The sequence below is a fragment of the Lissotriton vulgaris genome, chromosome 4_1, assembly GCF_964263255.1.
Source record: "Lissotriton vulgaris chromosome 4_1, aLisVul1.2, whole genome shotgun sequence".
In the NCBI taxonomy this organism is placed as follows: Eukaryota; Metazoa; Chordata; class Amphibia; order Caudata; family Salamandridae; genus Lissotriton; species Lissotriton vulgaris.
In genome coordinates this window covers 399,397,919-399,424,065 of record NC_141691.1, presented here as the reverse complement: position 1 = coordinate 399,424,065, position 26,147 = coordinate 399,397,919, and positions in this window count along the sequence as shown.

Here is a 26,147-nt window from a genome sequence, read left to right as displayed (position 1 = left end):
TGTGTGCCTGGTGTGTGTGTGGAGAATGTCAGTTGGTGAGTGAGGGCTGAGCAACATCCATCAAGCTCCTGGTGGGACCTAATACTTATCATATGGAAACCAACTAATAAACTCCTGACTTGGATTAATTACCTGGCTACCTCTACATTTTATCCTCTTTTATTCACAACATTTTGGCGACGCTTTAAAGGAAACCTTGCGTGTTTTGACCTCAAGAAAACCGAAGGTGAGAGAACCTACATAATTCTGTGAACCTTATTGAACTTTATTGACAAAAGTAACTAGAAACTAAGCTATTTTAAAGTTAAAAGAAAACAAGGAAATGAACGCCCTTAAGAGTCCCACCAGTGTCCTCCACCACCTGGACAGCCCACCCAGGGCGCTTCACATTTCTTGTAGTTGCTGCCTATGTACTTTGTTAGCGCTACGATGTTCTCCAGCTTCACCCTGTACTACAGAGTCTCTAAAATTCATTACCAGCAATATAATTGACTGTTGTTTATCCAAGTACTTGCCACCTGCATGGAATGACATTTCGATGCTACGTGCAACAGTGTTTGAAAAGCTGTTGTGACGTTATTTCAGCAAGCGCTTTTCACGGCTGTTCAATGGTTGTAATTGCTAGTTGTGATTAAGCTGCCGAGACAAGGTTTTAGGAGAACAAGGCACCGTGCTGAAAGACATTATCTGTAATTAAAGGTGGCATCTCTCAAGAGTTTTAAAGATGAACTGTAGCGGGGCGTGGCCAAGATGGCGGGGTGAGCGGACGCTTCCTCCCGTAGCTCCCCTGGCCCAGCTCAGCTCGAGCCCCGATTCCTGCGCTTCTCTCCCCCCGCGGCTGCACTGCGGGCGAGAGAACTGTGCCGGAGTTCTTGGGGCACATTTTGATACCACTTTGACTTCTGTAGCCCCGAGGGAAGTCCCCGAAAGGTCTACTCAGCGATCGCTCCGAGGAGTGGAGCCCGGGTCGCCCCGAGGAGAAGAGCCTGGAGGCGGAGCATATTGCGGCGCTGTCCGCGCGCCTCGGCTGGGCCGAGTGCTGAAAAGCTGAAAGCGGGAGATCCCGAGGGAGCGGACTAGACGGACTCCGCGAAGTGTGGAGGCTTCCTGGCCGGTGCCCTGGTGGCGAGCACCATTGCTGGGTGACAAACCCCGACCCTCCGTCGGCGATTCCCCCCTGCCCTGAGTGTCGGGGGGTGACGACTTGCGAACTCGCACCTGGAGGCGCCGGACGACGGAGTTCGAGCAGTGCCTGAGCCGGGCAAATCAACTGGTGGTGATGGGAGACATTGGTTTCGCACATTCCAGACCCATTGCTGTTTGAGGGTCGCCCACAGACTTGCTGGCCTAGGATGCCTTCTTGGGTTCCGCCCTCCCGCCATCTTGTCTTTGTGGAGCTGATACTGGGGACCCTCGTCCGCGCCCTTATCATACGGGTGCCTCGGTTCATCCCGGTGCCTACACATCTGTTTTCCTCCCTGGGAGCACAAGGCTGAAGGCCTCCAATTTGGACATTGCTGGCCGCCCTGCTGGCTCGAGGGTCGTCTCGTCCAGACCCGGGCCGCCATTTTGTCGCCTGTGACGCACTACCCTTGTCCTCGGCGAGGACCTCACATCTGGTGCCCACGGGCGGCGGGGCTCGCCTACAGCGCCTGGCCCTGAGCTTCACCGGGGGTCAAGATGACTGGGAGACGTGGCGCAGCACGAGGAGATCGCACTTTGCCGGAAATGCTCAACAGGACCCAGCAACTACGCGACAGGGCGCTGCCGTCCCCGGGGGCCTCCCGGGCATCGACGGACGCCACCGTGGGCGAACGACCAGTCACGAGGTCCTTCATGGAGGACTTATTCAGCTCCCTCAAGGAGGAATTTCAAACTCTTAAGACCGAAGTGGCCGGGGAGGTCCGTGAAGTGCGTAGGGAAGTCGAAGGCCTGGGCGAGCGGGTTGACACTGTGGAAACGGCGGCCCAACGTCGCGATGAAGAGATAGTTCATCTCCAGCAAGACGTCCTCCGCCTACGGGAGCAGTGTGTCGAGCTCCAGGCCCACTCGGAGGACCTCGAGAACAGGTCCAGGCGGAATAACATCCGGGTGCGAGGCGTACCATCCGCAGATGAGGGTGCGGACCTGGTGGCCTATCTACAGGACCTGTTCCGCGACATCTTGGAGGAAGGAGCGGATTTTCCGATCCGCATTGACAGAGCACACAGGGTGGGCCGCCAGCGCCAGTCATCGGCACCCCCGCCTGATATCCTGGCATTCCTGCCGGATTTGCCCCTAAAAGAGCGCATCATGACGGAGGCCCGCAGGAAGCAGCCGCTGACCTTCCGAGAAAGACCTGTGGCGCTCTACCAAGACCTGTCCGCCATCACACTGCAGAAGCGCAGGTCTTTCCGCATCGCTACGGACTTTCTGCGAGAGCATGAGACAGCCTATTCCTGGGGTCACCCCTTCCGTCTTATCTTTCGATGGAATGGGGTGCTGCATCAGCTGCGCTCTTTACAAGATGTCTGTGGAGTATTGGGCCTCACTGCTACGGAGGAGGAAGGAGCTACACCCGCATGGCGGCGCCCCGAGCGGCGGGGCCGAAGGAGATCGAGGAGGCGCCAATCGTCAGCGACAGCGAGTCGCCCTGACTCCCCCACCATCAGGGCAGATATGGCGGAGGCCTTGAGGACAGCGGCCAGGGATTTGCCTGAATCTACTGGCGTGGCCCTAACGGCCTAACTTTACTCCGGGGGGAGAGACTCTTAACTTTAACGATGCTGGGCTGGGGCTGGGAGTTGGGGGGGTGAGGGGGGAGGTGTGTGGCTGAACGTCCACTTGACTATTTTTCTGCAGACTCGCCCACTTGGGCTGGACTGAGAGACAATGGGGTGTTTTTTCTGGTTTTTTGTTTTGGCTGGTTGCCATGGGTTGGTTCTGGGGGGATTTAAATGTTGGTTTGGTGCTGGGGGGTCCCGTCCGATACTGTCCGAACAGGTGCGAAGCCGCCTCTGGCCTTCCCTGCGCCCCTGCCCTGCGAGCCCCTTCCACTGATCCCTCGCTTGCTGCATAGCGCGTTGTTTCCCTGGGAGCGATGCCACCCCTGAAAGTAGTGAGCCTTAACGTTAAGGGTCTGAATAACCCCGTGAAGCGTAGGGCGATCCTTTCCCTGCTAGAGGGGTCGCGGTCGGATATCTGCCTCCTGCAGGAAACCCATTTACTTTCTAAAGATTGCCATAGGTTGCGCTCTGCCAAGTTCCCCACGCAATTCTTTTCCTCTGCTGTGACCAAGACTGCAGGGGTAGCCATTCTTCTAGCCAGCTCCTTCAGGGGGGAGGTGTTGTATAAACATGCTGAGCAGAAGGGGAGGCTTCTAGTGTATCGCATGCGTCTGGGAGGTGTTGCCTTTACGGTTGGTTCCGTATACAGCCCAAATGACCACCAGGATCGCTTCCTGGAATCTGTGTTGGTGGACGTCACTGCCTCGCCCAATCGCCATATCATCCTGGGGGGAGACCTGAATATGGTCTTCGACTCCGCCCTGGATAGGTCTGCCCAGCGCTCTCCGCAGACGGGGGAGCTGTCTAGGGCGGTACAGGACCAGATCGCGGAGATGGACCTGCATGACCTCTGGCGCACCATGCACCCCGCCGATAGGGACTTCTCATACTTTTCCCACACGCACCGCACTTATTCGCGGTTGGATTACCTCTTGGTGAGTGGACCGCTTTGTTCGGCCGCCACGGCGGCAGACATCGGGGTCTTGTCCCTGTCCGACCACGCCCCGGTTTCCGGAGTCTTTGCTTGGCCGGCGGCCCCCCCCCCTCTAGAGGGATGTGGCGGCTTCGGGACACGCTTCTCCATAAGAAATCGGTGGTGAAGCGAGTGGAGGAGGTCATCCAGGAATACCAGACCCACAATGACAACTCTGACACGTCCCTGGCAACGCAGTGGGCGGCTTTGAAAGCGGTCATCAGAGGGGAGTTTATCTCCATTTCCTCGGCGGAAAACAGGGAACGCCAGCGCAAGAGGGAGGAACTAACGGCGCAGGTTAGGGAACTTGAACAGGTTCACCGCCGAACGGGGGCCCCTCGTGTCTGGAAGCAGCTGAAGGCGGCACGGAAACTGCTCTCTGCGTTGGATCTAGACCGGGCGGAGTATGCAGCGCTGCGCCTGAAGCATGCCTTTTACACCGGCGGAGACAGGTGCGGTAAGCTCCTGGCCCATAAGCTCAGGGCTGCGCAGCAACGCAATGTAGTAAAAGAACTAGTGGGAATGGATGGGATCCCGGTTTCCGGTGACGCGGAGGTGGCGGATTCCTTTCGTTCCTTTTACGAGGCGCTGTACGCTGCGGAGCCTTCCCCACTGGGAGAGGCTGAGGCCTATTTGGAATCCGTGACCCTCCCGGCCCTGGATCCCGCCCAGGCGGCCCACCTGGAGAGGGACATTCACGTGGAGGAGGTCATCTCCGCGATTGCACGACTAAAGCACGGTAAAGCCCCGGGCCCGGATGGCTATACGGCCTTGTTTTACAAGACCTTCTGTCCCACAGTCGCGCCTCTCCTGGCCCGCTTGTTCAATTCTTTCTCCGAGCCGGGAGCCATCCCACCGGACCTTCTCTCGGCGACTGTGTCGGTTATCCCGAAACCGGGGAAGGATCGGACCCTGTGCGGCTCGTACCGGCCCATCTCGCTCCTAAATGTGGACCTCAAGCTTTACACGGGGATCTTGGCGGCTAGACTGGGTCTACACCTACCAGGTTTGGTGGAGGCGGACCAGGCCGGTTTTGTACCCGGTAGGCAGACGTCGACAATACCAAGAGGGTGACGCACGTGCTGGAAAAGGCCTCACGCGTCCCGGGGGAGCGGATGCTACTATCGGTCGACGCGGAGAAGGCCTTTGATAGGGTTCATTGGCCATACCTCGAGCTGGTCCTTGGGAAACTGGGGATCGGCGAGAGGTTCCGCACTATGATCTTTAATTGTTATAGGAGACCGTCAGCGTCAGTGCGTGTCAATGGACACAGCTCCAGCAGTTTTGCCATTGAGCGCGGCACGAGACAGGGTTGCCCCCTATCGCCGCTCCTGTTTGCTCTCTATATGGAGCCGTTTGCACAGAGGATTCGCGATAACCCAGACGCTATTGGGGTGAAGATGGGGCAATACACGCATACTGTCAGCTTATACGCGGACGATGTCTTGCTGACCCTGGATGACCCCAGGCGGTCGCTCCCTGCCTGCGTCCAGGAACTGAACGCTTTTGCCCGTGTGGCGGGCTTTAAAATGAATATGACTAAGTCGGCTGCACTGGACGTGTCGCTCTCTGTCGACACCAGGCGAGACCTCCAGCGTCTCTTTCCTCTGCAATGGTCCTCCTCCACGGTGCCTTACCTGGGGATTTTACTTTCCCCCTCCCTGCCTGCAATGGTCGCAGCTAACTATTCCTCTCTGGGCAAAAAGATCAAAGAGGAACTCGGCCGATGGAACAAAGGCCTGCTCTCGTGGCTGGGCCGGATCGCGGCGGTAAAGATGACGATACTGCCTCAAATCCTGTATCTCTTTCGCGCTCTACCTCTCCAGCCCCCTGTGGGTTGGATACGGCAGACGCAGGCGGACATCTCTTGCTTTGTGTGGCAGGGCCGCAAGCCTCGGATGAAGCGGGTCCTCTCCATGCTTGCCCTGGAAGCCGGGGGTCTCGGGGTCCCAGACCTTCGGAAGTACTTTCAGGCGGCGCAGCTCCGGTATTTGGTGGAGTGGAGCAGGTGGGAATCGGACAAACACTGGCTCTTTCAAGACCAGGCAGTGGCGGGTCGTACCCTCCAAGAGATCCCGTTCCTGCGGCGCACTCACCGCCCGCCTAATCTCTACGCCTCCTTTGTCACCCGGGTTCCGCTAAGAGTGTGGGACGCGGTGTGTGAGCTTCGTGAGCTCACTACCTTTCCATCACCGTTTACCCCCATTGTTGGCAATCCAGACTTCACTCCTGGTCTGGAACCGGGAGCTTTTTCCCACTGGGTGAGCGCGGGTTGCAGGGCGCTTTTCCAGATCTACGGGCCGGAGGGCGTGCTCCCCTTCCAGCAGCTCCGACAGGAGTTTGGCCTAACGGAAGGGGATAGACTGCGTTACATGCAAGTCCGCCACTGGGCTCTTCAACCCCCAGTGCGCGACGTCGCTGCCCGTTCGATTACGCCCTATGAGCGATGGTTGGTAACCCGGACCTCGGATGCCAAGCTAATTACTGACTTGTATAAGTTTCTCCAACCCCTGCCGTTTCATTACTATAACCCAGGGAGGGAGCGCTGGCACAGGGAATTGGGCAGGACCCTGAGCCACAAGGAGTGGGACAGGATTGCGTACCGGGCGAGGCACTCTGCGTACCACACTGGGCTGACGGAGACCTTCACTAAGGTGTCCACCTATTGGTATTATACCCCAGGGCGGCTCTATGAGATGCGCAAAATCGGCGATAAAGGCTGCTGGCGCGGCTGCGGACAGGAGGGCACCCTCACGCACATTCTCTGGGAGTGCCCGGTGCTGTCGGCCTATTGGAAGGAAGTCTTAGATGAGGTGGATAGGCATTTTGAGATCGAGCTTCCGCGCTTCCCTGCGTATGTCTTGCTAGGCCTCCCCAATGACTTGATGTACCCGCTGAAATCCCGCAGGGGAAGGCAGATTGCGATTGCGCTAGGCTCCGCGGTTCAGAACATTCTTGTGCTCTGGCGTACCCCCACTGCCCCCTCTATCACTGGTTGGCTGCACAGGCTCTGGCAGGTACTGGGCATGGAGAAGATGTCGCTAACGGTGGCTGGGAATGTTGACCAGTTTGAAGAGCTTTGGCACCCCTTCTTGGCACTGCTGTCCACGGAATTTCGCGAGCTCACGTGTCCACGGTACTTGCGCCTCCTTAGGCTGACGCCACCGGCGGCTCCAGCGGAGTGAAAGTGCGGGTCCAGGGACCGGGGGTTGGGGGTGAGAAGAGGGGTTATACGCTTCTAACGCTGACTTTCGGACGGGGATGTTGGGGTATTGTTTTCTTCTTTTCCTCCTTTGCTTTTCTTTCTTCTTCCTTTCTGGGGTCGGGGGTTGGAGGAATGGTGTGCTTCTCTCTTACTGTGTTGCGGGATGCTATTCTGCTCAGCCTTGCTTAGGGGAGTGGCGGCCTACAGGGGGGTCATCCACAGTGCCTTATTGCCTTATGTCTTATGCCTTGTTACCCTCTGGGGCTTCCAGCCTCCCTACTTCTCTTCTGACTCGCCGCAACGTTACGCTTTTTGTACTGTATGTTCACTTGACCTCCTGCTCCCTTCCCCTTGTTTTTTTGTGCCTTAATAAAATACTTTAAACCTAAAGATGAACTGTATTTGGAAGTTTAAATAGCACTCGAGCAGCGTGAAAGTAATGAACTGCCGAGTGGAAAGGAAATTTACATACGTGATGGACATGAGTCACAAGTCACGAAGAGCATATTTTGACTTTGTTTTTTTATTAATGCCTGTTCGGTCTCAGAGATTGCCGTCCTATTCAACTGTTTATTTACAAATTCAAAAGACTTTGCTCGCGCTCACCTTGTGATGCTGCCCAGCTCTTCATGACGTTCCTTTGTCATTCGATTCTCTGGCGCTGCTGATGGACGTTTTGATGCACAGGCGTGCAAGAAGCCATCCTGTGCAGCGTAAAATACGTGCCTTCATCTTGGATATCTGAACTGCCTGCAGTGAGGATGGTGAAGTAAATCCGCAAAATGAAGATTCAGTTGTCATTTTGGTGGTATTCTACATTACGAGGAGCCTAAATCTTGTGGCAATATTTGCAATCTTCTTTGCTGTGACGCGATGTTCACCAATTTATAAGTTTCCTCCAGCATGGCCTTTACTTGCATCAGTGTTTTTAGATCTCGGATCAGAGCAAGTAACTTCAGGTACTGTTTAAAATTGTTCTTCGTGTTGGGAGCAGTAAAGTGGCACATTTTAACGAACATTCATCTTGCACTGAAGAAAAAGGAAAGCCTTTGGGACTAATTTATGAAAATTGCGAAGAAGTATCGATGAAAATCTACGGTGACAACTTTATTTGTTTTAGTTTGTTGTGTTTCAATGGTTGTCATGTTGAACAGTGTTTGCTATAATCTTTTCTCATCCTGTAAGTGGGTGTTTCGGCTTATATGATTTGTGCTACATTTTCTGAGCTAGACACTTGTGTAGCACTAGCATTATTCTTTTCTGTGGTGTAGTTTGCGTAGGAGCTGGTCTCTTTACATTTCTTCAATTCTTTAGTGTGGGTGGTGCGCACACCTTTTCACTGTTGCTATTCTACACAAGCAGTATTGTTGTGCTCAGGCTTCTACTCTTAAAGTGTAATGGGTCATGTACCAATATGTTTATGCTTTCATGGGGTTGTGTGTTTCTACCCTATACATTTATGATTTTATAAGCTGGAGTATTATACATTTATGGGGCATTTTGATGCTATTATGCCATAATTATTAAGCGCGCAAGTAGTAAGACAGAGAAGCGCGCAAGTATTTATTAATATTCATGGTGTACCTTTTGTTGTTGCTATATGAAAGGTTGTGCCCTTATTCTAGGGTCTAGTGTTTACCCTATACATTTATTGCTATACGAAAGGTTGTGCACTTATTCTAGGGTCTAGTGTTTACCCTATACATTTATTGCTATACGAAAGGTTGTGCTCTTATTCTAGGGTCTAGTGTTTACCCTATACATTTATTGCTATACGAAAGGTTGTGCACTTATTCTAGGGTCAAGTGTTTACCTTATACATTTATTCTTGGGTCATGTTTTTACCCTAAATTTTTACGTTACTTTTATTCATGCTATTTTTATGCTTCTTTGTGGTGGGTTTCTACCCAATACATTTGCGCCTTAGTGCAACGTACTGTGTTCTTTTTCTTTTCTTTTCTTTTCTTTTCTGTTCTCTCCAAGGGAAGGGGATATGTGCCATGTTCTATGGTTTATCCTTTTACATTTTACGTTGCTTCTTTGCTTTACTTATTCTTCTTTCCTTTTCTTTTCTTATATGAACTGTCTGCTTTATTGCATGTGTATCTTTCAAGATTTTAATTGATTTATTTAATTGCTTTATGTTGGGAGCATTTCTGTTTTTTCCTGTTAAGAAAAGGAGATATGTTGTAACTAGATTCATCTCCTTTTAGGTTGCTCAGCCAGTATGAGTGAGATGTCTGCATGGAATGTTGGTGTGCGTGATGTCAGAGTGAATAGAATGTGTGTGTGCCTGGTGTGTGTGTGGAGAATGTCAGTTGGTGAGTGAGGGCTGAGCAACATCCATCAAGCTCCTGGTGGGACCTAATACTTATCATATTGAAACCAACTAATAAACTCCTGACTTTGATTAATTACCTGGCTACCTCTACATTTTATCCTCTTTTATTCACAACAGTGGTCAGCAGTAATGTGAGGGGTCTGTAGTGGTTAACAGGAATTTCATAAAGAGACATGATAAGTAATTTAAGAATCGCCTTGGCGAAAATCTGTTAGCTTAATGACAAATAAAATAGAGCTAAGGTTGCTTTGGAACTACAAGTCTAAGTGGCGGATGTAATATGTCTCCAAGAAATCCATATTGAGGGTGCTCAACTCCCTTTACTGGATACATTGGGTTTCAAATTGGTTGGAGGCACCAGGCAAAGTACACAGACCTGTGGTTATCAATTTTAGCTAAAAGGAATTTGATTAGGTTTTTTGGGCAAACGCGTTTTGACAGTCTCGGAAGATGGGTCATCACTACATTTCCCTCCCCCACTTGCAGATTTAGCCTGTGTTTGATATGTGGTCCAATCTTAGAGGATCTGGGAATATTTGACTGGATAACTAACAAACTAGGGTCTTGGCCAACTTCCATAGTTCTCTGTGGAGATTTTAATATTAATAGATTTTAACATTAATCTACCATTAGTTGGTCGTGTGAGGAACATTATAAATATTGTGGCAGGAAACCGAAGTCTGATATATGGTCCTATCTTAGACGATCCAGGGATATTTGACTGGCTAACTAACAAACTGGTGTCTTGGCCAACATCCATAGTTCTCTTTGGAGATCTTAATATTAATCTACCATTAGTTGGTCGTGTGAGGAACATTATAAATATTGCGGCAGGAAACCCAAGGTATTTCATTCTGTAAAAAAGTCTCTGCAAGGATCACAGCCTGATGGACGTTTGGCAAATCCGGAGACCTGCAGAATTGGGTTATACTTTTTTCCTTTTCTCATCAATCGCAGGTGAGATTAGACGTTTTTCTTGTATATCATTCTATTATTCAAGAGTGCGAAATTGAGATCTATCCCAGGATCATGTCTGACCATAGCCCTCTCGTATTGGTGATCAAAAAGGGGGGGCATTAAAAAAAAGGGTAATAATTGGAGTTTTGAATGCGCATTATTGGTTAATAGCGACTACATTCCTATATGAGGAAATGGATTCCGCTATTTCTTAGAGAGAACTTAGGCAGAGCTCCCCTGGGAATTGTCTGGGACACACTGAAAGCCGGGATCCAGGGAGAAACTCTCCAGTTTACCTCAAAACGGGGAAAGAAGGAAAAAAGTAGAATGCAAGAATTATATGCCATGGTAGTTTGGGAAGAAAGGAAAGTAATAACTGCCACACAGAAGGTAACAAATATCCAAGAGGCTCAGATGGGGGTCACAATTGCCAAATCGGCTATCAATGAGATTATAACTGTAAAAGTAGCAGACAAATTCACAGTCTGGAGGGAGCAAGCTTATAAATGTAGTGAGCAAGTAGGTAATACCCTCGCTATAAGGGTGAAACAGAAGGGTGGCCAAAACAAAGTTTGGGAAATTTGGGATCCGGTACAGGGTAATATATACGATCCGGCTGAAATACGGATGGCATTCAAAATATTTTACTAGGCACTGTATTTGGAAACTAGTGAGGGGCATGACACCCACATAATCGACTATCTTGATCCGATACATTCTCCAAGATTTAGCGCAGAAGAACAGCAAGGGCTAGATGGAAGTCTCCTGTGGGAAGCGATCTCCATGGTCATTTTCTCTCTGGCTAATGGAAAGGGTTCTGGGGTTGATGGAATCCCAACTGAATTCTATAGGGTATTCGCACCTGAACTGCAGCATTGCCTATCCAGCTTGTTTATCTATATTTTTGAGGGAAACAACCCCCCACTCTCATGGACACAAGCAAAGATTGTGGTGTTTTAAAAAAATAAAATTAAGTGGCTATGGAGCTTGGGTCTTACAGACCTAAAACCCTGATCAACGGGATTCTAAAATATATACAAAGATTCTTGCTTCTCGTTTAGGACTTGTGATCAGCAAAGTCGTAACCGGGTTGCAACAGGAGTTTATACCCTGGAGAAGCACCACGGGTCACATCAGACATGTCATTACCCTATTTGATGCAGCCCAGGTTGAGGGAGACCCTATGGCCTCGATTCTGCTGGATGCGGCAAATGCCTCTGATAGGGTCTCCTGGCACTACCTCTGGAAGGTGCTAGAGAAGGTTAACATCGGACCTGAGTTCCAGTTATCTATTAAGGCCCTATATTTCAAACCAGAGGCTAGGGTCTTTGTGGCGGAAGAACTTTCGGAGTCATTCAAGATCTCAAGGGGGGCTACACAGGGGTGTCCATGCTTCCCGCTCTTGTTCACCCACTACATAGACCAATTCATACGCAGATTGGAGCTTAATATTTGCATCCCTCCTCTGGTTTTTAATGTCTAGAGGACAAAAACTTTTGCATATGCTGATGATATAGCTCTAGTCACATCTGTACGATCCAAAGCAGTAGTCGAGATTGAGAAAGAGGCCTGTGAGTTCGGGGATATCTTGTGCTACTTGTTAAATAAGGGAAAAACTGTTTTTGTGGTTAATAATAAGGTCTTCTTGATAGACCCTCGAGTGGTCGCTAGTGCAGTTTATCTAGGAATCTCTATTTCTATCAATTCGGACGGTATTATTAAATACAATCTTGAACCCTTTATTGGAAAAGCCAAGAAAGATTTATACAGGCTGAATAATCTACATGTGTCCTCGCACTATCCCCTTAGAGATAGGAAATCTCTGGCTTAAAAAACTTGATGAATTAATTTATAGATTTGTGTGGGCATGACACTTCCTAAAAGTAGAGGTGGGTGGGGATCACCGAATTTAAAATGGTATTATTGGGCTTCTCTGCTTCAGAATTTAGGTACCCTGCTGCAAGATAAACCCCCTTTACAAATAGGAGTTGAGTATTTCCCCTTACCACTCGAGTTATTGGTTGGCGAAGGGGTGTGGGGAAATTTATTAAGGCAAATTGAGCTTGATTATTTCAAAAGAGTCCACTTTAAGATTTTATTAAATACTTTCAAAGTTTGGTCAATGGTTCGAAAATTATTGGGTTTGAGTAGAGTAAATTTCTACACCCTATTAAGTGACAATAAGTACTTGCCAGAAACCTTCAGGGGCCAGCTTGACTTACGCTGGTTGAAAACTGGTCTAAACAGGTTGGTGTGCTTCTTCTCCCCCACTTGCATAAGACCATTTCAAGAGATTAGAAATGAACATGAAATCAGCTAGAAAGACCTTTTTAAGTATCTCCAGGTCAGGGACTTTTGAAACCATAAAGGAGTAGGTCTGATTTGTTTCCAAAGATGTGAGTTGATTGAAGCTTTGGTAGCCGATCGCAAACCCTCCAAAGGATTTATTTACTCCTTACTTAACAAACGAATGAGATGGCAACACTCATTGAGAGGGCAAGAGCAACTAGTCAATTCCGAATGTGGTTTTCAGGAATCCTTCTCTTTGGCTGAAACAGCTTTATTATCCTCGAAGCGACAAGTACAGTACCATAAAACCTGTTTTCAGCTTTACTACACTCCCAGTAGATTATTAAATGGGGGAAGGTTGTTATGTTATTTAAATTTATAAAAGGAGAAAAATTTACCTATGCCTCTATACACATAATTGCAACATTTAATGTAATTAAAGAGTAAACCACACTGTTAGTCAACTCAGACAATTGATTTATGTCAGTTATTTATCGAAAATCATGAATTATTCATACTTTGTGGCAAGAGAAAAATACATAGTCAACTTTACGTTGAACACACAAAAAGAGATTTTTGCAAGGGAAAAAGCAAAACAAACAACATATGAACCAAGATTGTATGAATTATAGTGAACAAATCATCAACAAGTGCATATACATTGTACACAGTGAATAAATTGTGTCAAAACAGTAAACAACAGTTTTTCAGAAGTTATGAAGGGATCAAATAAAGCTTTGGGGGTACGTCTTATTCAATGCTTGCCCCGCTACCTGTAACACTATTAATTATGAATACTATTTGTGTACAGGACAAAAGGTAGAACCCAACATGAATTGGGACATGCCAAGAAATTTGGGCAAAACAATAATGTTGAATGCCAACGCGTTTCGAATACCAATTTGTGAATCATTGGATTCTCGTCAGGGCGTGGAATGTATCCATTGAAACTGTTGGGGGAAGAGGAAAAAGGGATATAATTTAAACAAACTGAAATGTTGACTTAAGAAAGCTTTCCCATATGAATGCACCATCTGATGCAACATACCTTATGCGACCAAAGTGCTATGGTCGATTGGGTCTTTTGTTATGTAAAAACATTCATCATAAGCCGTGGAAGTCAACCTGCAATGTAGTGACATTGGCGTGGTAAGTAATTGTACAATGGAGTACACGCAGGCACTGATGCGTGCATGCATTATGAAAAAATTACCTCTGTGTTAGGAGCAGCCGCTCCGAGGTCGAGGCTGGGAAGGCACAGTTTTCAATTTAATAATGTCCCTTTAATTAGAATCTGCAAACACAAGGGATTGTGTGTTAGCGAGAAGATCATTACATCTTGTGCCCAAATGAGTATATTAAAAATGAATCTCTTACTGTGTCCAAAGGCAGAAAGGCTCTTCGCCGTATTCTGTGGAAAAACGGAAAAGAGCGGGGAACTGGTAAATGTCCTATGTTTAAATATCTCAGGTAAAGCGGAAAATGACTGTGCGCCGAGTGGCGTCTTACCGTGGACTCGGACCCTCAAGGCGTCGGGTCATCCGTTTGCTAGGACGGAATCGTCTCTTGTTAAAAATTAATTCCTGAGGGAGAAGTGTGGAATTCTAGTTTGTGAGCTAAACATTATCTGCGCCAGCTTGTCACCCATGTACAATGTGCACGATCACCATTTTAGGCATCATGGTCTCCCTGTCCACGATCGATCGCCAGCGCGCCCCTGTGACCCAGCAAGCATCCTCCGCGCACCCTGGCTCCCCCTCCCTCCCCTCATGAACATAACCCTTCTGCATGACCCTGTCCTTGGGAGTCACGCCAGCGCCTGACCAACACCTCCTCTCCTCCGATGAATGCCCCTCTGTTGATCAACCTTCCCTCCGCACTGGATTGTCCACGAGGCATGAATACCACTCCTTTGATGACCCCTCACCCCGTGTCCAGCTGTCCACACAGGTCCGAGGCCATTGCCTAAGCCGGGAGATATCATTTACTGCCCCTTATTGTATGAGGTCGCTCTCCTTCAAAGGACCCTCTATTGATCCAAGGCCTCCCCACCCCCTGTGATATGATCAGGCGCACACATCCTAAGACTCGGCAGAACACTCAACTGCGTGATGACCCCTCCCCTCTTATCAGCAGGTCAAGGGTCCCTATTGTGAACGCATGTGGGGTAGGATTGACACGAGGATTATAGGGATGTCTTTTCCTTTGCGTCATACTGTCCTGATTGTACTCTCAAGTGTTTTGTAAGATATAAAAGCCAGAGTCTCAGCTCACTTGTTAGAGCACCTCGAGATGATACCTTGTTGTCTGATCTGATGTGTTCTGCTCCGTCGGAATAAAGCTTCTGTTTCCTGCCTTCTGGTCTCCGGCGCCTGCCTCATTGCTTGGTAAATTTGAATGGTACAAGGGCGGTTAGCGCCGGGCAAATCTTGAGAAAGGTCCAAGCCCTACCTTTTTCTACAATTGGCATCCCAAAGCGTGGGGCCCATCAGCGACACGTGGATCCAGTGGGAGAGGTCCCGATGACAGAGTGAACGACTGCAACGATCGGGAAGAGCTCGTGTCCGATAGACCCTCGTCTGACAGCCGATCATCCGACCTTCACTAGTTCTGAACAGACCTCTCTCGAGTGATCTACGGTCCTGACTGGGAACCATCAGGAGTGCCACGGGCATCACGAAGGAGAGAGGACGATCGGGCGCTGGATCCAGAGGACAGGAAACCGTCCATGCGGTCCGGGTAAGGTCGTGTAAACACGACAAATTGGAAAAAATATTGTTTTGTTTGGATAATACTAGTATTACGCTTTGTTGAAACCCTCTGGAGATTCACTGTCTGCAAACGGGGAAAAACAAACAGGCTCTCTCTTTGCAAGCAGTGAAGGATAGGTAACGCAGACTTTTGTCCCCGTTGTAATCCGTCGTGCCTATCTTCCTCCCCCACTGTTTCCCGAACTATCGTTCGTGGATTATTGTCTGGAGATTCTTTGTCTGCAAACAGGGAAGAACAAGGTCTCTCTTTGCAGGTAGAGAAAGAGTGGGTAACGATAACTTTTCGTGCCCACTTATTCTCCCCACTGGATTGTTTGATTGACCGATTATTCGGTATTGGTTCTTTTGAGGTATTCACGGCCTCCAAACAACGTAGAATAGAAATATTCTGTCTAGTCTTTGTCCGCCGTGATAAGATAGGTAGTGCAGACTTTTGTCCCCGTTGTAATCCGTCATGCCTGTCTTCTCCCCACTGGTTGGTAGCCTGATTAGCCCGGACCGCTTATTAGAGATGAACCATCCAGCTCCACTGGAGGGCACCCCTAATAAGGACATGTTCACTAAGTATGGACTAGTCGCTATAGCTTACACTAAACTATGGCATAAATATACGAAAAAGAACCCTGAAAGTCAGTGGCCACTGATAGGTTCCTTTGACGAAAATAAAATAAAAACATTAGAAATAGCGCTCCAGAAGAATAAGACCACGCCCACTATGCTCGACAGTATCGGCATGTGGCGCAAAGAAACGGAACAACGAAAGAAAAGAGAAGAAGCAAAAATAGGGAAAGAATTACGAAAGGCAGCCCACCTAGCCGCGAAGCAACTAGAAGAAGAAATAAAAGAAAGAAAAGATACTATGCGAAACCAAGAATCAGGGTCGACAGGCCAATGTCCTGTTAGGACCCCCTCTGCGCTCTACCCTGAATTGCCCTCCAAACAACGGGCAAACGATGAGTTACTGCTAGGTCCCCCAATCATCTACATGCCCCCTCCATATGCCCCCTGCCGACAAAGCTTTCACGCTCCGAGTGTGAGCGAAAGCGATCTCAGTGCTAGTGCACCAGCCCTCACGGCCTTTGCACCAGCCACATTAACAACCTCATCAGACGACCCCGAGTCTAGCAAACAATCACCAGCCAGACTAAATAGGTTGAGCAAAGATGAGCAGGATGGGATCGACAAAATAGCAAAGACATTAGTAGAACGAAGGGAGAGCGAAGATTATACAATGAGCGTATATAATTCACATGCCGACAGCCACAGACGGCATTTCATCTTGCGATTCAGCTACTACACCCTGAACGCGTATGAAGATAGGTATCAAAGTAAGGGTCCCGCTAAACTAACAACACTGTATAGGAAAATTGATGTTGGAGATGGGACTGAACGTGAGGCGACGGAGCTCTTCATGCAGATGCTTGAGGTCTTCCGCCACCTCGCGGAACAGAAACCAGAAGCCAAGGCTACAGTCCCTGAAACGACCTCGGTAGAAGTAGCCAATACTATGATGCCTATCAGAGAAGCGGCCCCTTACTGGATCCCGCCACGGGGCCAGGGAACGAGCGATGATATTAATAATGAAAATGCAAAGGGAAGGGTTGTGTACAATTGGGTTTACCAACCATGGGACCGACAAGATATCCTAACCTTTAAGCAAACCCTGCCCGATTTAAGAAAGAACCCGACAGCATTTTATACTGAATTAGGCACAGCCTTGGGTTCGACGATAATGACTTTAGCAGACATCGACTTGTTCTTCGGGTTATGCCTGCCAGCTGACGTGTGGAAGCAAATCCGGAAGGCTGACCACACGGATCTGTTTGGGCATACCTGGGACCAACTCGGTAAATTAGATAGACAACGAGAACCTGGAAGGAAACCAGTGAAAGACATACTAGAACTCCCAGACAAAATAGTTCAAAAATTAAAGACACTGATCCCAGAAAGAAAGGTAGACTGGTCGATAGTCACGGCCTGTCGACAGAAACCGCAGGAAGATGTGTCAGAATACTTCTCCCGATTCGAGACAGTGTTCTCCGACTACAGTGGCCAAGACATGACCACCGCAACCGGACAGCACCTGTTTGTACAAAATTACGTAAAGGGTCTAACGCAAGAGGTCTCCCAAAAGCTGCAGACAAGTGAGAGTAGTTGGGGGGCCTCCAAACCTGCAGCTATCCTTCAGATGGCTCAGTATTACGAGCACCAAAAGAATGAGAATGATAGGGCGTCCGAGAAAAAGAAGAAAGATTTAAAGGAAAGGGTAATGATAGCCCAGATACAAGGTATAACGATAGGACGGGAACATCAAAGAGGGAACTACCAACCAGCCGCCCCTAGAGATCCACCTCCTAAAGATCACACTCCCACACCCCACCCTGGACGTAGAGACATTAGCAACGACCAATGTGCCTTCTGCAAAGGGTTCGGCCATTGGAAATACCAGTGTCCGGTTATGCTAGAGATGAATAGAAATAAGGATTCCAGGGATATGGCAAGTGGTCCAAGAAATGGGGTACAAGGACGAGGGCACGCCAACTGCACCAACAATGACAGATCAGGGAAACTGAACACATTTGACCGTCCCCGGCAGAACCAATATCAGCTGTCCGAAGGTGAACATGCCCCCGACTTTGCATAGGACTGCCAGGGGCAAGGGAGGGATCCAGTCGAGCTCTGTGTTGACCAGCAAGGTCCTTATGTCACCGCTAAGGTCCTGGGTACAGAGTCTCCATTCTTGGTAGACACTGGGGCGACACGTAGTGTGTTATCAAAACGACTGATTCCAAGGGCACCCTTGTCTGGCTCACACATAACGTTGATAGGTTTCGATGGAACGCCCTCCACTAACCCCCTGTCCGTACCTATTTCCTTTGATCTAGAAAACAACACCACTGACGCAACATTCCTGCTTTCCTCCAACTCCCCTGACGCCATTATGGGCATTGACTTACTGAAACATTTTCGAGCTACCATTAGGTGTTCCCCAGATGGAATACGAGTCATCCTATACGACAACCCAGACATGCCCAGATCCCGTCCCCCACGACACATGTGCCCCATAACTGACGCTGACATGTCCTTGCTTGACACCCTGCCCCCGTACCTGTGGGCCAAAAACGACTCTGATGTGGGGCGAATGATGATTGATCCTATCCACATAACTGTACGACAGGACGCTATGCTCCCGAAACTCCCGCAATATCGGATATCCCCAGAGGGTGAGAAGGCACTGGTAGCGATCATTCAGTCTCTGGTAGATGCAGGAGTGGTTGAAGAGGTGGTTAGCAACGTCTGCAACAGCCCAATCCTACCTATTGTTAAGAAGCAAGGTGAAGGAGATGAGAAAGCGTACCGCTTCATCATCGACTTACGAGAGATTAACAAAGTGGTTGTACCCCAATATCCCGTAGTCTCTGATATCACCACCATTTTGACCCTCATCCCGTCCACCGCCACCACCTTCACTGTTATCGACCTTAAGAACGCGTTTTTCTCTATCCCCATCCATCCAGACAGCCGTTATCTCTTCGGCTTCACTTTAAAATCCCGCTCGTACCGATTTTGTAGAGCTCCCCAGGGGTACACTGAAAGTCCCAGCATTTACAGCCAGGCCCTCAAAAGACATCTGGATGCCTTCCAGCTACCAGAGGGAGTGGTGTTGATCCAATATGTCGATGATATCCTTTTGGCGGCCGACACCACCCCGCTTGCAACGACAGCCACCGTTCAACTCCTACACTTTCTTGCAGAAAATGGCCATAAAGTCTCCAAAAAGAAGTTACAGTTCTGCCAGCCACAAGTGACTTACCTAGGCCATCTTCTGTCCAAAGAAGGGAGGAAACTTACCCCTGACCGAATCCAAACCATCCTAGACACCCCCATCCCAAAAACACAAAAACAGGTCCGCTCTTTGGTTGGCCTAACCTCTTTTTGCAGACAGTGGTTACCTAATTACAGCCTCATTGTGAAACCATTACTTGCCCTGCTGACCAAAGATGTCCCCTCCCCGCTTCCTTGGACCATTGAGTGTCAAGCCTCCTTTAAGGAATTACGGGATGCACTCTGCTCAGCACCCGTCCTCGGAACGCCGGATTACTCCAAACCCTTCTCCCTCTTCACCCACGAAAGGGAGGGATGCGCATTGTCTGTCCTGACTCAATCGATTGGTCCTAAGCAGCGCCCTTGTGCCTACTTCTCCGCCACTCTTGATCCTGTAGCCAGAGCTTTACCTGCCTGCCTTCGAGCAGTAGCTGCCGCTGCTGTCTCTATCCGTCAGAGCGAGGGAATCGTACTTTCCAACTCCCTCACTGTATTAGTGCCCCATGCAGTTGACACCCTTTTGAACCAGACAAAGACCCAACACCTGACTAGCGCACGACTGACAGGGTACGAGTTGACTCTGCTTGCACCCCACATCACACTAAAGAGATGCACGACTTTGAATCCTGCCACATTGTTACCCCTGCCTGAAAACGACCCCGACGTTCCTCCCATACATGACTGTGTGACCCTCACAGACGAACAGACTAGGAGTAGGGTTGACCTCCGAGACACTGCTTTTCCTGACCCCGATGGAGAGCTATGGGTAGACGGCTCATGCATCAAACTCCCAGATGGCACCACTTCAGCTGCCTATGCAGTAACGACAGCCCGAACAGTAGTTGAGACAGCCTGCATCACACAACGATCTGCCCAGGCAGCAGAGCTGATAGCCCTCACCCGAGCATGCATCATAGCCACAGGGACCACCGCGAACGTATATACGGACAGCCAGTATGCCTTCGGAGTGGTCCACCATTTTGGGCTCCTGTGGAGGGAGAGGGGATTCCTGACGTCCCACGGCACCCCAATCCTCCACGGAGATTTAGTGACCGCTCTGATTGAGGCAGTTCTCCTCCCCAAACGATTAGCGGTGATCAAATGTCAGGCACACAAAAGGGTGACAGACTTAGTCGGACAAGGGAATGCATTAGCCGACATCACTGCACGAACCACAGCTGAGAATAGGACGGTGACACGCATATATGTGACCAGGTCACAAGCAGAAAAATGGAGTGACACAAGGGAAATGATCAGAGACATACAGTCGGCCAGCACCCCTCACGAACTGACTAAGTGGGCAAGGGTGGGTTTGAAGGACGAAGAGGGTTGCTGGCGAACGAAGGATGCAAACAAGTGGTTGCTGCCCGACTCATATCTGATCCCCATACTGACAATGGCACATTCCCCCGCACACATAGGATCTGCACCCATGATCGAACTCATTTCCAAAGTCTGGCACAATGACAAAATCCCCGACTCAGCCAGACGCCTAGTTCAGCAGTGCCTTATCTGTCTGCAACACAACCCCGGGAAAGGAACTGTAGTACCCCGGGGAGGGTTTGGGACCCCCAATCACCCCTTTGAGGGCCTTCAGATGGACTACATCCAACTAGAGAGATGCCAAAACCTGAAGTATGTACTAGTCATCGTATGTGCCTTCAGCAAATGGGTGGAGGCCTATCCAACCCGTGACAACACCGCCATGACTACTGCCAAAGTACTACTGAAGGAATTCTTCCCTCGCTATGGCCTTTGTCGAATTTTATGGAGCGACAATGGCCCCCACTTCATAGCTGAGGTTATCCAACTAATCCTAAAGGGGTTGGGGGTGAAGCAACGGTTTCATGCGGTCTTCCACCCCCAATCCGCCGGTCTAGTGGAACGCCATAATGCCACACTGAAGCTGAAACTGGCAAAAATAGTGGCCACCACTGGACTTAACTGGCCGGATGCCCTCCCACTGGCTTTGTTATCGATGCGCTCCACTCCCACCAAGCACCATTTGACCCCCTACGAGGTCGTGTTTGGGCGACCGATGAATCTCTGGACTGCTCCCAAACCGACCTCCATTCATGACGTCCCAGACGTCCTGCTATCTGATTATTTGTGCAAGTTAACCAAAACGTTGTCTGTCATTCATCAACAGGTGCAGCAAGCCATCCCCGATGCTTCCAGGGGCCCCGGCCATGACATCCAACCGGGAGATTTCGTGTTGATACGAAACTTCCAGTGAACCAAGAGTCTGGAACCTCGGTGGACGGGCCCCTGGCAAGTGCTGATCACCACCCGAACGGCGCTCCGAGTGGAGGGGAAGAAGCACTGGCTGCACGCGCATCATTGTCGGAAGGTCTCTGCGAACTTGGCCACGACAGAAAAGGTCAGCACCCAAGAAGAGCTCCTGAGCAAAGACAGACCGATATTGGATTGTTATCCCGATACTGAGGCACTCGAACTTGCAAAATTCTCTGATCCCACTGTGCCATCCAGAGAAAGGTATTTCCTGCGTCGAAAGGAGGGAGTTTCGGCTAAGTAGGCCACGGACTAAGTTAAAATCTCAGAACGGTGACCTAAACACAATCAAGGGTTACCGGGAGAGAAGCTAAACGAAGTCTGTGGTTCTGCCCACTACCGAGCCCCTTGAATGTGATGGAAGCGCCAGATAAGAAGATGATGGAAGCGCCAGATAAGAAGATGATGGAAGTAACAGGAAATACCCAGTATAGAAATCCAAAGACTGACAACCTGCACAAATCAAAGACAATTGCACTCTTCATTGTCTTCCTCTTCTGCCTCCTCCTCATGACCTCCTTCTGGATTCTGGAGGAAAGTACACCGGCTCATGAGGCATTGCTCCCTACTGCACAGCCAACACCCCTGAAAGAACATCACCTAATCTCTCTGTCGCCTCAGCTCCGAGAAAGGCGCAGGGAATTTTGGAACAATTCCTTCGTGCAACTGTTGCACCAACACAACCTTGCTGCAAATGCTACGAACTGCTGGATCTGCGGGTTGCTCCCGCATGCTACAGGACACTCCATCCCCTTCATCCCTTCTCCTTTCTCAGTTCACGGCTCCTGCCTCGCCTGGCTGATCCTCATGCAAGAGAGCCACAAGGACAACGCCACCTCCAGCCGGACAGTGTCGCACTTCTACTCTGGGTTCTGGCTAAACAAAACCGAAAAGACCTCTGTTGCTCTGTGTCCTGCGCTCACGGGCGCCACCTTCCTTAAAGACATTCCTGCCAAAGAACGAGTCGAAGTACAGGTGCTCCACAATCCAGCCAGGACCACCTTCTCTCATCTGCAAAAACAAACTACCGCTACTCTGACTGTGGCCCTGTCTGTTATCAATGTCACAGGTCTCGTGTGTCTCGAAGGCCATGGAACGCAGCTGGTGGGTCACAGCGCCTGCCGAATCACCAGAACATTGGACTCAGTTGACCCCCCTTCCTTTGTTGCTTCTCCGAATATGTACTTTGTGTGTGGCACCAAAGCTTACACCTGGCTCCCGAGAGGTTGGAAGGGCGCATGTTACATTGCCTTCGTTCTTCCACCCACATATGTAGCCCCTGCCAACCATCACCGACAGAGGCGTGCAGATGACATTGGACAAGCCGACTCCACCGGAGCACAGTTCCTAGATGCAGCAAAGGGACTTGTTCCTCTGTGGGGCCCAATGGCAAACAGCCGCGCTATCCGACACCTGACCCAGGCAGTAGAAACAACGATCAACATCACGGCTGGCATCCTCGCCAACAACACTGCGGAGCTTCAGGCGGTCCGCCTTGTGACCCTTCAAAATCGCCTTGTCCTGGATGTGGTCCTAGCCGACCGAGGAGGAGCATGCCGCATCATCGGATCTAGCTGCTGCACCTATGTGCCAGACAACTCGCCTTCAGTCTACAAAGCCATTGAACACCTCCACAGACTCTCCTCGGAGGTTCACCAGGAGCAGGAAGGATGGTCGCTTGGGAGCTGGTTTTGGGACACTTTGAGGAACTGGGGTTGGAGGTTGTTTTCCTTCGTGCTGATACCTGTTGTGATCTTATGTGGGTGTTGCTTAGGTATCCAATGTCTACCATCTTTGTGCGGCCTTGTTTCCAACTGTATGTGCCCAAAGACTTTGGACTTCCGAAATGAGCACATGAGTCCCCTCTATGAAGTAGAAATATTTGGCCTTATGGGGATAAATCCAAACTGACAAGTTGGCGAGATATGTTAAAAGGGAGGACTGTGGAATTCTAGTTTGTGAGCTAAACATTATCTGCGCCAGCTTGTCACCCATGTACAATGTGCACGATCACCATTTTAGGCATCATGGTCTCCCTGTCCACGATCGATCGCCAGCGCGCCCCTCTGACCCAGCAAGCATCCTCCGCGCACCCTGGCTCCCCCTCCCTCCCCTCATGAACATAACCCTTCTGCATGACCCTGTCCTTGGGAGTCACGCCAGCGCCTGACCAACACCTCCTCTCCTCCGATGAATGCCCCTCTGTTGATCAACCTTCCCTCCGCACTGGATTGTCCACGAGGCATGAATACCACTCCTTTGATGACCCCTCACCCCGTGTCCAGCTGTCCACACAGGTCCGAGGCCATCGCCTAAGCCGGGAGATATCATTTACTGCCCCTTATTGTATGAGGTCGCTCTCCTTCAAAGGACCCTCTATTGATCCAAGGCCTCCCCACCCCCTGTGATATGATCAGGCGCACACATCCTAAGACTCGGCAGAACACTCAACTGCGTGATGACCCCTCCCCTCTTATCAGCAGGTCAAGGGTCCCTATTGTGAACGCATGTGGGGTAGGATTGACACGAGGATTATAGGGATGTCTTTTCCTTTGCGTCATACTGTCCTGATTGTACTCTCAAGTGTTTTGTAAGATATAAAAGCCAGAGTCTCAGCTCACTTGTTAGAGCACCTCGAGATGATACCTTGTTGTCTGATCTGATGTGTTCTGCTCCGTCGGAATAAAGCTTCTGTTTCCTGCCTTCTGGTCTCCGGCGCCTGCCTCATTGCTTGGTAAATTTGAATGGTACAAGGGCGGTTAGCGCCGGGCAAATCTTGAGAAAGGTCCAAGCCCTACCTTTTTCTACAGAAGCAGAAAAACCGAGCGGATTAATGCCCGGTCATGCTCGAAAGGAAGCGCGTGTGTGTGCGCTAATAGCCAAAACGGGTCTTACCTGGGTTGTTGAGTAACCGCTTAGTGTATTTGGGTTCTGAAAGGACACAACAGCTCGCCGCCGGGAGTGGAGTGGACTAAGTTGGATAGTTTGGTCACATGGTGCCGGGAACCAACCGGCATCGAGGGCCCTCTCGCTAAGGATTGTGGGACATGTAGTCCTAGAGACATGAAAAACGTTAATTATATTCTGGTGACTTCACTTAGGACATTAAGTCCATTATTGACAGTATTAAATTTCATGATGAGGTAGGCCTCCTTGCGTAATAGTGCCGCCTCTATGTCCGGTACATATTGTTTAGGATCCGCCCATGCAAGGACCGTCCATTTGAAATCAAGTTCCCCATGGTTATGGCTCATGAAGTGTTCTACCATGGGTGCTGTACACACCTTTTTCTTTATGCGGGATCGGTGTTGTGTGAATCACTTTTGGGTTTCGGAATGTAGCTGTCTGCTGGAATCAGTTGTTGACCAATGCTTTTATTCTTGCGCATGGCAAAAATGGGCTTTTGTAGCGGACTTGGTAGATCTTCCAATAGATGCCAATTGTTTAAAATGATACGTTTGAACTGATTCTTGTGTGATCCATAAGTTGTGACACACACCAACTCAGTCTGTTCATTTTTGTCTTTTTTCACCAGGAGGTTTTCCCTGGCAGTGCATCTTGCTCGTTTTTTTGAATGGTTAAGAAGTTTCTTTGGATATCCAAAGATTTACCAAGTCCGCTACAAAAGCCCATTTTTGCCATGCGCAAGAATAAAAGCATTGGTCAACAACTGATTTGAGCAGACAGCTACATTCCGAAACCCAAAAGTGATTTGCTTTCACAATGGAATCTAAAACCGATAAGCGGGCATCACAAGTGTGGCAACTGCATTTCGTGTTCCTCTACCTTGGAAGGTAATACATTTGACCATGACGGGGTCACCTGGAAACATGATATGTTCACTAATTGCCGTACAAAAAATGTCATCTACGCCGTGGTTTGTCCCTGTGACAAAGTGTACATAGGCAAAACCTGTCAACCTGTCAATTTACGTATCACACAACACCGATCCCGCATAAAGAAAAAGGTGTGTACAGCACCCATGGTAGAACACTTCATGAGCCATAACCATGGGGAACTTGATTTCAAATGGACGGTCCTTGCATGGGCGGATCCTAAACAATATGTACAGGACATAGAGGCGGCACTATTACGCAAGGAGGCCTACCTCATCATGAAATTTAATACTGTCAATAATGGACTTAATGTCCTAAGTGAAGTCACCAGAATATAATTAACGTTTTTCATGTCTCTAGGACTACATGTCCCACGATCCTTAGCGAGAGGGCCCTCGATGCCGGTTGGTTCCCGGCACCATGTGACCAAACTATCCAACTTAGTCCACTCCACTCCCGGCGGCGAGCTGTTGTGTCCTTTCAGAACCCAAATACACTAAGCGGTTACTCAACAACCCAGGTAAGACCCGTTTTGGCTATTAGCGCACACACACGCGCCTCCTTTCGAGCATGACCGGGCATTAATCCGCTCGGTTTTTCTGCTTCTCCCTCAGGAATTAATTTTTAACAAGAGACGATTCCGTCCTAGCAAACGGATGACCCGACGCCTTGAGGGTCCGAGTCCACGGTAAGACGCCACTCGGCGCACAGTCATTTTCCGCTTTACCTGAGATATTTAAACATAGGACATTTACCAGTTCCCCGCTCTTTTCCGTTTTTCCACAGAATACGGCGAAGAGCCTTTCTGCCTTTGGACACAGTAAGAGATTCATTTTTAATATACTCATTTGGGCACAAGATGTAACGATCTTCTCGCTAACACACAATCCCTT